This window comes from Nuphar pumila, chromosome 3, assembly GCF_984573655.1.
Source record: "Nuphar pumila chromosome 3, dmNupPumi1.hap1.1, whole genome shotgun sequence".
Taxonomy (NCBI): domain Eukaryota; kingdom Viridiplantae; phylum Streptophyta; class Magnoliopsida; order Nymphaeales; family Nymphaeaceae; genus Nuphar; species Nuphar pumila.
Window position 1 is genome coordinate 46,112,207 of NC_143251.1, and position 13,027 is coordinate 46,125,233.

Consider the following 13,027-nt stretch of genomic DNA (forward strand, 5'->3'; position numbering starts at 1 on the left):
AAGACCCCCTCCACTGCACCAAGCTCCTTGGGGCTGGATGCAAATTCGTGTCTTGTTATTCCAAACATTAATCACAAATATCACTGATATTTTGGATTCATTGTGATTCTTATATTTTCATATTTTTACATGTTTTAATTCAATCTATATATTTTTAAGTATATATGTACTGAGTTTTTTCCAGTATTTTACATTCCAATTTAGCGCCAGATAGAAAGATTTATGATTGTGATTTCAAGTCGGGATTGCTTGTGTCAGATCAATTTAGGTCGCACTCAAATTAAGTATAGGCCTGAGGAGCTGTGTGTGTGTGTGTAACATTTCAACAGGGGTGCTCATAGTTTCTCAGATGATTTGATCAGAATTCCAATATAAATCTGACACTTTATTCCCGTTCTCAGATACAGGTTCTTGAATAAGATCCATTGGTGCATTCAAATCAGATTCAAGTGCACTCATTCCAATTCTTTTTGGATCAAATCAGTATTTTTAATCAGATTTATATTCAGATTCACCCTTGATCCAATCTATTTGCACTTGGACTTGTTACATATGAAAACCCTTGATTGCAGTCTGATGTTACTGGATCCAATATTGCCATGTATATTTTAGATATAGATTGAAATCTACATCATCAGATCAAGACTGGGATCAGATATTGTGGGCCACAAAACTCAAATCTGGGACTGGACGTAGCATGATCCGGTGCGTATCCAATCTGCTTGCACCCCTACATCTCATATATGTACCCTTTTACATCAGATCCAACTTGATGCGCCAACTGAAAAAATCAGACCGGATTCAGAAAAATCCAATTGGTTTGGAGCTCTTGTTTCAAAAGTTGTTTAACATGTTCAGTCCTCCTCCACTTCTTTCCTAATCAAGCTGAGCTTTGGCTGAGCCCCTAGAAGTGCAGATTAAATGAGAAGATACAAGATCAAATTCAGGCTACATTCAAAGCAGTATCATTATGTGGGCAAAGTGGCTCCCACACCTATCTTGGTTTTAAGCTACGCAGGGGAACAGTTAAGGGCCTTGACAGAGCTCAGTGTGGTCCAGCCGCAGCCCGGTTGCAACTCTTTTAAAAATATGTATTAATGCTGACTGCGTGAATAAGATGCTTTCCGCTACTGTCTCATCTCTCTGTGCACTGTGCAGAACGAACAGAAACGTATGAAGTTGAGAACCAATACAGAAACTCCTTATAGCATGCAGATCGGTTTTCCTGCTTGTATCAGAATTTAATTTGCAACTGTAATGAGAATGGAATAATGGCATCTTAAACAGTATATTTATTGAGTAAGTTGCAGGTTTTTTGCCTCACAGATTTTAACTCTTTTAACCTTTTCTGGCGTTTATTCTAGTTTCTCCGCGTTACGGTACCTCACCAGGATGGCATGGTCTGTCATAAAGGCAATACAGTAGACTGTGAGATCATGTGCGCTGTAACCTTGGGATTGACGCGTCATTAGTCTTTAGGATCTTGTATTATAGTAAGCACAACATCCCATTATCTCCAAGAAATGGTGTCATTGTTAGTATAAAATAGATCGTGGAAGAGTAGCTTACCATATGCGGCCAAGAATGATTTGAACGGCGGTTCCATGGATGCGGGTGATCAGTGTTCTCTGCAGCCAATTGATGCTCTCAATGAGCCTAGGCCATAATGTCGAATAATGTGCAAGACCGTTACACCCAGAGAGAGAAATCACACACTTAGCACTCATGACACTACTACAGGTTTCTTATTCATAAGGAGATTTGGTGGAGGTCCTTAATGGACACTTTTGGAAGTCCCAAACCGGCATAGATACTTACGAGACCTCATAACTGTCTTGTAACTTTCAAATCTTAAAAGTTACACTCATGTATATGTCTCTTGATATACCCATATCAATATGGGTCACATTCAAGTTAGATCTGATCCAATCTAAAATTCAATATTCTTTTACTTTACCCATTAACATGGAAAAGCATTTCATTGAAGTTTTATACCAGTTTCTTGATTTAATTTTCATGTGGGTTCACATACTATCCTGTATCACCAGAATGAATTATACGAGTCATGGAGATAAATACCTATATATGAGATGTCATATTTTCATATGCTACAGTATTATTCATTTTCAATGTTTAACATGTTAAGAATGCCTTTATGAATAGGTTGGTCTTTAACTGATTTTATTGGTCTTTTTAATATTGTTCTTATGTTATTCTCTCTTCTCAAAAGCGAGATATTTTACACAAAATCAATAATGCACAAAAACTATAGAAAATCAATTTAGTTTTATAAATGTGATCACGTAATACCATAATATATTGTCATACATCAAAATAAATCAAATAGACTCATGTTCATTGCCTATTGAGAATATAATCTCAATGCTAGCCTTTTAGCAGTCATTTTCTTTATACCGAATGTATCAATACATACTAAATGATTATTTATTCTTTCTTTAATAACAAAGTAAAGAATAATTTTGTTATAACAAAAGAATTTTAGTAGTCTCTCAATAGAGTCTACTATACCAAGACCCATAATAAAGTTTTTTATCCATATGACCTGAGATGAAATCTTGTTTAAATCAATAATTTTGCCTCAATGGCTTTTAGAAATTTCTTCATTGTCCTTCTGAGAGATGACGTCTTTAATATTTGTAGCCACTCGTGATTGCAAAATCAATAGGCTAAAACTATTTGAGTGCTCTCACTTCTCATAAATGGCCTTCTAAGCACTCTCACTCCTAATAGACAGCTTTTTAAGTGAATGTTTTATTCTCTCTATGAGTGGGTTAATTACTCTTTACAAGATTCACATAAAAAATGTAAACATTAGACCCTTTATTATTCACTTTTTTTAAGGTAAGCATAATAGGGTTATTATTGTTCTACTTTGGTATAAAACAATAATACTCGCCTCATCAATTCTCAAGGAATTGACTCTAATCGATGAAACTACTAGATCATATAACTAGAGTCAATTCAGCACTATACTTTTGGGTACAATCATGCTTCATGGGCTGGTGTACACACCTACTATTACACTCTGTGCGAATTTGAAACACAATAACCTATCATTGGGTAAAATCATTGTTTTATAAAATTACACAATTGTAATACCAAATATCGCTTTCAACACAGTCCAAGAAACCCTCAATTAACACAACTCGAATCACTTTGGTAATAGCCAAAGTGAGTTGATCAAGATCTTTTACTACAAACATGTTTCATTACAAAGCATGTTCATGCAATGCATGCTAATACATGCATATTCATGATAAACTATGTATATTAACATCAAAAAACATAAATTCATGTTACATCTTATATGCACAAATAACATTTTGATAAACATATCATATATATCATGAATTAAGTCATAATTTTATGCTTAAACATCATGGATAACTTAAAACAATGATAAAATGCATGCAATGTCATGCAAAAGTCATGCATTCATGATAAAATTACATATAAAAGCATTTGAAAAATGATAAAGGTCTAAGTCTTGAGTTGACCGTAGACCCAATGCACCTAAAAACCCTTAACGGGACTGGGTTAGGATCAGGTACTCCAACCAAGCAGAGTCCCGGTCCACCCGGAGTCCCCAAAGGGTCTGGGTCCCAAACTGAGTCTGACAGGGTCGTGCGCAAACCTGATCCACCTCGTTCAGACAATGGTTCGGGTCTCACCGGGTTAGGGTTAGACCCTATCCAATTGGAACCCCATAACGGGTATGAATCTAGATCGGGTCAATCTAGGTCAGGTGTTGATCTGATCCACCCGGCCCTACCAATGGGACCGGGTCTGGATCAAGTCCAACTGGGTCAGGTGAAAACTTGATCCACCTGGAACCACCAATGGGTTTGGGTCTGAAATTGGGTCTGGGCTGCGAATCGGGTTTGACCGGGTTTTAGTCATGATCCACTCGAAACCCACTTACTGGATCCAGGTTCTGATTGGGTGACTCCGGGATGGGCTCAAACTCGATCCACCTCGAAAACCCTAAACCGGGTTCGGGTTCGACCGAGCATGGATCTAATCCACCCAGAACCTCTAACAGGTCTGGGTCACAGACCGAATTCTACCAGGTGAAACATGGACTCGGTCCATCCATAGAGGTGGCGAATATTATGGTAGGTTTACTGAGATAGGGCAAAGGAAATGACCATTAGCATGATTTCTCAAATAGGAAAGCATTGTGCCTCAATATACCATCCCTGGTAGTGTCTATCAGAATGGTGTAGCTAAAAGGAGAAAGTGTACGCTTAAAGAAATGGTCAGAGCCATGTTGAATTATTCAACACTTCCCATAAAGTTGTGGGGTGAAGTTTTAAGGACTGTTGTGCATATTTTAAATAAGGTACCTACAAAATATGTGCCTAAAACTCCTTACGAGTTATGGATAGGTAGGAAACCATCATTGTCTTATATGCATATATGGGGATGTCCTACAGAGGCTAAGTTGTATAACCCCCACATTAAAGCCTTTGATTCAAGAACAACCAGTGGCTATTTCATTGGTTATCCAGAAAGATCAAAAGGGTACAGGTTTTATTGCCCATCTCACTCACCACAGATTATTGAAACAGATAAGGCAAAACTTCTAGAAGATGGTTCAGTAGGATTAAGTGCACTTCAAAGCCTTGGTTTTGAGGAAGTACAGGATTCAGTTTCATCACCTGTTAAGAAAAATATCGAAAGATACCACATTATTATTCCTAATGATGATGTGGTTGATCATTCGGTTGTTAATGCACAAATCCAAAGTGAACCTATTGTGGATAATGCGGAAGAGCATGAACAGGATTATCAGGTTCAATCTAAGCTTGAAGAATGACCTATTTGGAGATCCACAAGGATTAGGAGATCTGCCATACATCCTGATTATGTGGTGTACCTTCAGAAGCCTGGTGATTTTATAGATATGGATGATGACCCGTTGACTTTTATGGAAGTTGTGGAAAGCAAACAATCTACACACTAGATAGAAACCATGAAAGAAGAGTTAGACTCTATGGCTAAAAATAAAGTATGGGATCTTGTCGAGTTACCTAAGGGAGTATATAAAGCTCGTAGGGTGTAAATGGGTCTTTAAGATCAAGAAGAACTCCAAAGGTAACATAGAGAGACATAAAGCAAGATTGGTTGCTAAAAGATTCACCCAGATGAAGGGCATTGACTATAATGAGATATTTTCTCCTGTCTTAACTAAGGAGTCAATGAGGATAATTTTGGTCCGCATAGCTCATTATGACTTAGAGCTATATCAGATGGATGTGAAAATAACTTTCTTCAACGGGGATCTGAATGAAGAGGTATACATGGAACAACCTCTTGGTTTCTCTGAAAATGACTGTCTGGTTTGCAAGCTCAAAAAATCAATATATGGACTTAAACAGGCCTCTCGACCGTGGTATATTAAATTTTTCTAAGTCATTATGACTTTCGGGTTTACAGAAAACATTATTGATCAATGTATATACCTTTAAGGAAAGTGGGAGTAAGTTCATTATATTGATGTTGCATGTGGATGACATTTTACTTGCAACCAACGATATAAAGTTGCTTTCAAAGATAAAACAGTTTCTTGCATCACATTTTGATATGAAAGATATGGGTGAGGTTGCTTATGTTCTTGGCATTAAGATCCGTCGAGACAGAGCAAAAGGTTTTTTAGACCTCTTTCAAAGATCCTACATAGATAAGGTGTTAAAGCGATATGGGATGGAGAATTGTTCTCCTAGTTCAACACCCATATCAAAGGGTGGCAAGCTGAGCCTAAAGGATTGTCCACAAAACGATATTGACAAAGCACAGATGAGTGCTTATCCATATGCATCAGTTGTTGGCAGCTTGCAGTACGCACAGACATGTTCTCGACCAGATATTTCTTTTGCAGTAGAGATGCTTGACAGATTTCAGTCTAACCCAGGCTTACCCTATTGGAAGGCTGCCAAGAAAGTCTTGCGGTACTTACAAGGGACAAAAGACTATATATTGACGTATCATAAAGTTGATCACCTTGAGGTCATTGGCTACTCAGATACGGATTTAAAAGGATGCCTTGATAGTAGAAAGTCTACTACTGGGTACGTCTTCTTACTTGTTGTTGGCGCGATCTCTTGGAGGAGTGGGAAGCAGACGACCACTGTTGCCCACACCATGGAGGCAGAATTCATAGCATTATACGAGACTACTTCACAGGCTATATGGTTAAAGAACTTCATATCACAGTTAAAGGTGGTTGATTTCATTGGAAAGTCACTGAAGGTCTATTGTGCTAATGAAGCTGCGGTATCTTTTTCGAACAACAACAAAAGTACTACGTCATGTAAGCATATAGAATTGAAATATTTTGTTGTTAAAAAAAGGACGGAGAATCATTTAGTGCATATTATTAATATCGGTACCAAAGAGATGATCGTTGATCCTCTTACTAAAGTGTTAGCACCGGGATTATATTTCGAACATGTAATGAGGATGGGCTTGTTAAACTCTTTTTGACATATGCATATAAATAAAGTGATCACTTTCAGTTCATGATTCTCATTATTTTTGTTGTTAGTCTCATAAGGATTAGAGATTCAACTAAGGACCTATAGAATAGATTATAAAGGTCAATCTATTCATCAAGAACATTCCCATAAAGTTTTTTGGTTAATGGGTTTATCGTCGGAACAAGTGGGAGAATGTTGTGATAAACCACCACGTTGGTGGTGGTTACCCACGATGTGGGTAACGCTCCCCTACGAAAGATGCTCCTTCCATTAAACCCACACAAAATCACGGGGAACGATTGCACAACTGTTCCCATTTTGTGCCTATAAAAGGGGGTTTCATGAGCAACCCTGATGAAGGTGAAACGGAGGAAAATGGTGAGAGAGGGTTTTAGGTTCTTACCTCTTCATACAGTCGATTTTCATAAAAAGGGAATCGGTCTTGCTCACCGACTGCATCCAGCAGTCTGCGCTCGTGGAGGGCCGCAGTTTGGCTGAGGAGAAGCCCTTCCCTTTATCAACCACCACCACCAGTGCTTCTTCTTTTACTCCAGCCGACCTCCACCACCCACAGCAGCCCATCAATGACTGCCTCAGGTACGCAGTCCTCCCCTGTATTTTTGTTTTGTTTAACAGAGTGGTGCTCTGTGTTTTCTGTTTTTACGCAAGGCCACCACCTTTCAGGGGAGGCAATGTGTTTGCCCGACCAGCCACCCAACAATAATACCTTATAACTATCCTGTGACCCCTAAAACACAAGAGCCATGTCTCTTGATGCTGGATCACATCCATATTGAATCCGATCCGATATAAAATCCAACAGCCATCACATGTAATCTTTCCCCACCACAGGTCCTAATATCAGGATCACTTAACCATTTCAATCATTAAGTTCAAGTGATATGGACCAAAGAAATAGCGTGTTTGGCATGGTCACAGGTTGTACAACTTGTGGTTTGGCCGGTAAAGTCATGCATCAAGGTGGGTTCTCCTTAATTGATTCAGCGCATCAGTTTTACTTCAATATCCAAACACGGGAAGAACAGTTCAGCTCCACTCATCCCTGTGTCATCCCCATCATCATACCCCATACAGGATCGCATTGATGCAGGTTGTTTCTGATTAAATCTGCCCTCCATAAATGGATTCAATATGGTTAATATGATCGAAATCAATTATTGAACTGCTTTCTTTATTTTTACAAAAAAATATGATTTTTTTTTTTAAATCAACAATTTTCTTCATGTTTTACAGCCATTGATTTGTTAATCACCGTAATATCTTACACATGGACCTTTTTGGCAATTCAAATATAGATATTCACTGAGTAAACCGTGTAGAACACATTTATAAGGTCAGATTTGATCGAAACAGCTTGTATCAGTGAGATCCTAACATGGGGTATGACGCTAGGGATGATAACAGGGGATTAGTGGATCTCAATTGCAAGAACAAGACTTACTAGGCAGTAGGAGACATGATCATCTTCCACCGTATTGATTAAACGCGTTTCCAACCCACACATTTGGCTTCTTGTGGCCACCATTTGAATAATTGTGCATCATGGTTTCTGGATCCATCATGTCAAATGGATGGGGCGTTCTTGGCATTTTAAAAGGAGATGGGATCAATTCAGAGTTTGGATGCCGTTGATCTTAAGATGAACGGCATCCGAACCTGTACGGATGAGATGCCCATTACTTGGATGGGCCCCACCTTTTTCCCATTGTTGTTCGTGTTTTCGAATGGATGGCATCTGAATGATTTAAAATGAACGGCTCACAATGAGCCTTATTCTCTGTTTGATGGGTAAGTTCATTTTTTCAAGATGAACGGCATCCAAGGTGCCTCTGACAGTGTTGCCGTGGGCCGTGCCTCTGACCTGATCCTCTCTCTGGGCTTTCACTATTCATCAAAATAAAGAAGTTCATAACTTTCATAAATAAATAGAGCATTTATTCTTACTTTTTTCTGATTACAAAATGGGGTGGTCTTGCTACTGTAGAAAATAGATGGATCAAGGCTTTACAAAACTTTGTATTAATGGCTGTAAAGATGTTTGAGATCTACAAATTAAACCATTAGGTCACCATCATGTTATCAAAATCTCAATAGCCTCACATCAAAATCTCTCCTGCCTATTCGATTGCTTCTAGCAATTGGTGAAATTCCAAGCATAGACAACAGTCACAACACCCCCCCCCACCTCCCACACACACTATCACATGGCACAAAATTTATGCATTAAGCACCCTCACCGCTCTCCATCAGGCCTTGCCCCCCCCCCCCCCCCCCCCCCAGTCCGGATCGGGTGCCATCACATGGTACAAAATGTGTGCATCAAGGACCTGATCGCCCTCCATCACGCCTTGAGCCCCACAACTGACAGTCCTGTACCCAAGATGGAGGGTGATCAGGTGCTTAATGCACAAATATTTGTGCTTGCACCTGATCTTTTCACATTCAAACCCTTGTAGAAGTTACAATAGTAACGGTTAAATAAATCTGACAAAAAACAAGGCGTCAAAGAGGTTATCTTCTGATAATAACGTAAAGCTGATATATCATTCACTAGGGGCTGAAACAGTGTTAGGGAGTGATCGGTTTTGGGGCCAATGTCTGGCTTGATGGATTGATGTGAGAAGTAGCAAACTTTTTGGCTTCTATTGGAGACGAACACATACGGGTAGTTTTGTTGGCATTTAAGCTATATGGGTCCAATAATTATTGTTTGGTGAGAGCTTGTTGGACTCATGCAGCCATCGACTTTGACATGGTTCATTCACTTTATATACGCATTTTAGAGGCACTTGATAAAGTAGTGTTCATACCATATGAAATGAGAACTGGCCCAAGAGCTTGGCATGCTTCCCGATACATGGACATGTTTTATTTTCTTTCATTGTTGGAGTTTTAATGCGTAAGCTCTTGGTCTAATGCGCAGGCGAGCATAGTGGCAATCTCCCAGCACGGTGAAATGAGCGCCTAGTTGTCAGACTTTGTGAAAAACAGCAGTTAGGCAGCCTTTGCTCTGGCCACATGAGGAATGAACAATCACAGCGAAGAATTTAAAATCCATGAATGGTCACAAAGTCAGTTTGATGACCATTTTTTTGCAGAATTCAAGAGAAGGGCATTCTCAAGTGAGAATCTGTTATGATTATGATAGTTCAAGGGTTTGACTTTATGCACCTTAGGCTCTGTTTGGGAGCCTTGAATCAAAAATGTGCTGCAGTTTCCTCTCGTTGCTCTCATGCTCTCTGCTGTTTGAGAGCAGTGGTGTTGCCAAAACACTGCATTGGGAATGGAGTTGGCAGTTCCAACATCACATTTTTACACCATTTACAAGAGAATGTTTTAGGCAGCACCTCCTCAGCACCACATTTTGGCAAAACAATATTTGGGCAACACATGGAATGGTGTTTCATCTCAATGCAGGGCTCCTAAACAGAGCCTTAATCACCCTAGGGTTGTTTTTTTATTGGTTAAGCACCTAACAAAATCATAAGCACAGCTTACACTTTCTCATGTTTCACTAAACTTGAGAAAGTGTTGCAATTGTGTAATGCAATCACAAGAAGCTGAAATTTTTTTGAATGGGATGTTCTTGTGAGTTGTTAATCGTTCTAAATAATTTTTGGCATGATTCCTCTAATTTCTAATAGGGCTATGCATTATTAAAAATGTTTGTAGGTGTTGCACACGAAGTCTTAGAGAGCCTTGCAGCATGCCAGTAGTATGGGACTTGGGGCGGTCCCTGGTGCGGAAGAGGTACGTGCATGCCACGGAGTGTGTCATGTGCCTAGGTTCGGCACTGAGCATGGCATGTGCACGGGTATGGTGCAGCGTAGATGCGGCAATGGATGCTCAAATGTGTGTGAAATGTGATGGAATTCTTTATGAGAGATGGATTGGCTAGTCACAGCGTGCATGGGGTAGCCGGGTTAGTCCAGTCGCAAGCAAACCTTGATTTTTGTGCCCCTAATTTGACCAAAACCAGAGAACAAGGATATTCCTCTCTATGATATGAGTCCAACACACCAAACCTCACTCAATTTTGAGTTCGGAGTACAAAGTTATGTCTATTTTACTTAATCGGATATTGGGTACACACAAGGGTAATTTGATCATTTCAGCTCTTATGATTTGACCTGACTCATCATAGGTCAAAATAGGTTCAGCCTGAGTTTAGAATACTAGGTTTAATGAACCTAATCTCAACTCATCTGGGTTTTGTTTAAAAACTCAATTGGATTCTCAAAATTCATAACTAATCACAAACTGGACCTAGATCCAGTTCTTATCTGGATCCAAAACTATCAGACGAGATCTAAACCTAGTTCTGATCTGGATCCAAAACTGTCAAACTAGATCTAGATCCAGTTCTGATCTAGATACAGAATTGATTCATCCAGTTATGAGTTGGATTTAAAACTAAAACTGACAAACTGGATCCAGACCCAGTTTGATTTGGATCCATAACTGATCCATCCAGTTGGATTCAGATTTAGCTCTGATCTGGATCTAGCATTGATCTGAACCAAATCCAGTCCTTATTTGAATCCAACACTGATCTGAACCAAATCCAGTTCTGATCTGGATCCAACACTAATCTGAACCTGATCCAATTCTGATTTGAATCCAGATTTATTAGACAGGATCCAGGCCCAAATTTTTTTAGATCCAGTTCAATTTGGATTGGTTCAGAATGACTAGATCAAACTGGATCTAGATTCGGTCTGATCCAGATCCAAACAAAGAACTGAGACCCAGTTAGACCCGACTCAGTTTGGTTCACACATAGATCGGTTTGGTCTGACTGAATCTGTCTGATTTGATACGACCGAGTCAGACCGATTTAGTTCAAACTGGTTCAAACCAGTTCAGTCCAAACCAATTTGGCCAAAAAAATTTTTACTTGGTTTGGTTTGGGTGAAACCCAGACCGCCTGGTTCGGTATAGGTCACACCCAGACCGACCCAAGTCGGCTTGTTGGGTAAAAAAAGAGACGGAAGGGGCATAACCCCTTTCTATTTTTTTCTTTTTCTGAAGCAGAGGGGTCGGCTCTCTCTCTCTCTCTGCAACAAGGATGGCAACTATGATTGTCGGCTTGTCTATTTTTTTTTACTGCAACTCGTCGACAGCCATGGTTGTCGACCCTCTGATCAACCAGAAAAAGAAAGGAGAAGACGATGTACCTATTGGCAGTGGCAGGTTTCAGTAAGTCTCCTCCCCCTCTCCCTCTGCAACTCTTTCTCGATTCTCTTTTTTTTTCTCCTCATGCTCTCGTTGTCACTCTGGGTGTCGAGGGGTGGTAGGAGGCGCACCGTGAAGGCTTTTTATAGGGCCCTCACGGTGGGTGAGGATAAACCTCACCCCACCTATCAATCGTGGGGGATGAAGTTCATCCTCACCCCCCCCCCCCCGGACGATGAAACAGGAAAGGCAATTCCGCAAATGGGGGAATTGTCTTCTCCTTATCTTTTTTTTTTCACTCGACGCTTTCGTCAGGTGGTTTTACTGTTACCCTCGCCAACAGGGCATCCACCATCGTATCTCTTATGCTCACACTTAGGAACAAAACAGTCTCGTTGAATGCAAAGATAAGCATGTTGTCGAAACTGGATTGGCCTTGATGGCTCAAGCCTAGGTTCCCAAGTTTTTATGGGTAGAAGCATTTCTAACAGCAGTTTTTTTCATTAACCGGTCACCCTCTATTGTTTTGTCCTCTAAAAGTTTGTATGATGTTTTTTTATCATAAATGTCAAAACTATAGTCTTTTTTGTTCTTTTGGTTGTTTATGTTTTCCTTTTCTGGGGCCCTATCGTCAAAACAAGCTTCATTGAAAAACTTGTAAGTGTGTGTTTCTTGGGTTTCTCATAAGGGTTACTGGTGCATGAATCTTGTTTATAGATATGTATACATCTCTCGTCATGTTGTACTTGATGAGAGTGTTTTTTCCTTCGCTGACTTGTCACCCCCGTCTTCTCTCTCAACGCTCAGTTCCCCGATCAGCACTATTAGCTTATATGTGTTGTCTAGTGTCGACTCACTTGAGACCTCCTCCACTGACCCGTCTCTTGTATCCACAGTGAGCTCTACTATTGACCCAGTCATTCTTGCCTCTGATTCGGTTCTCATTCCTTTTACTGTATTTTTTGCTCCTAATTCTATTCACACTCACTCCATGAACTCGTCGACCCAAGGTATATGTCTCCACTGGATATCCTCTATCTCCTTCTTGTTTAAGTGCTCACCTTAGTTTCCTTCCCAATGAACCTCGTACCTATAACCAAGCTACTAAACATGCTTATTGGAGGGCAGAATTTCATGCACTACTTTAGAATGAGAGCTCGGACCACTAATCTTGTTGATTATAAATAGGTATTTAAGATTAAGCAATGGTCTGATGGTTTTCTAGAACACTACAAAGCTCGTCTTGTTGCTCGTGAATTCACTTAACATGGTGGTGTTGATTTTGATTAAACTTTTAGCCATGTTGTTAGCCCTGCTACTATCCATTTTGT